General features: G+C 48.6%; 1 non-coding gene across 1 annotated transcript; it reads right to left on the bottom strand.

Moving 5' to 3' along the window:
- Window positions 1-203: 203 nt before the first annotated feature.
- Window positions 204-275, bottom strand: TRNAF-GAA (transfer RNA phenylalanine (anticodon GAA)). Its single transcript has one exon. It is a non-coding gene; the product is annotated as a tRNA-Cys (tRNA).
- Window positions 276-1,087: the final 812 nt, after the last annotated feature.

Raw genomic sequence — 1,087 nt, 5'->3', positions numbered from 1 at the left:
GAGGTGCATATGAAAGAAGTTATTTCAGTAAGCCCATATGCTTGCATCTTCCCATACATAAAAGAAAGAAAAGAAAGTGAAGTCGCTTAGTCGTGTCCGACTCTTTGCGACCCCATGGACTGTAGCCTATCAGTCTCCTCCATCCATGGGATTTTCCAGGCAAGAGTGCTGGAGTGGATTGCCATTTCCTTCTCCAAGGGATCTTCCCAAGCCAGGAATCGAACCTGGGTCTCCTGCATTGCGGGCAGATGCTTTACCGTCTGAGCCACCAGGGATAGGATATATCTGGTTTTCCTTGCTTACTTTCTATGCTTGCTAAGTCGCCTCAGTCGTGTCCGATTCTTTGCGACCCCATAGACGACAGCCCACCAGACTCCCCTGTCCCTGGGATTCTCCAGGCAAGAACACTGGAGTGGGTTGCCATTTCCTTCTCCAATGCATGAAACTGAAAAGTGAAAATGAAGTCGCTCAGTCGTGTCCGACTCCTAGAGACCCCATGGACTGCAGCCTACCAGGCTCTTCCGCCCATGGGATTTTCCAGGCAAGAGTACTGGAGTGGGATGCCATCACCTTCTCTGCTGGTTTTCCTTAATTAACAATAATCTTTTAATACTCAGATTACCTGCCCCTTACTGTAAAACTTCTATGTAGTGTGACTTCTCCCCCAGTCTCTTTGGAAAACAGTTCTCCCAGGGTCACCTGGGATGCTTGAGGTCCTCATAGTTTCCACCAAATAAATCTAACTCTCAACTTTTAGGCCACGTATAGTTTTTCAGTGGATACCACAAATGTACTACCTCCATATTCCTTGTTTGCTGAGTCCCTCTGATTCTCATTGTTACAGTATCCAGGTACCATTTCATTTGCAAAGCCTCAGTCTTGCTGCTCAGTGTGTGGCCTTGGGAATGCTAATAATTGGTAGCAGACCCTCAGCAGAACCCCTCTCACTGTCCCAGACCCAGAGCACAGGTCGCTGGTTCTTGGGTACAGCATCCAGCCAGCACAGGGAGGACCCAAGCAAGAAGTACAATGGGACCTGCCCTCCTCACTGCCTACCCACAAATACTACACATCTTCCCTTTGCAGG

Source organism: Bos indicus, chromosome 8 (assembly GCF_029378745.1).
Source record: "Bos indicus isolate NIAB-ARS_2022 breed Sahiwal x Tharparkar chromosome 8, NIAB-ARS_B.indTharparkar_mat_pri_1.0, whole genome shotgun sequence".
Classification (NCBI taxonomy): Eukaryota; Metazoa; Chordata; class Mammalia; order Artiodactyla; family Bovidae; genus Bos; species Bos indicus.
Note: the sequence above shows the minus strand (reverse complement) of the source record. Positions and strands in the feature narration are given on the sequence as shown.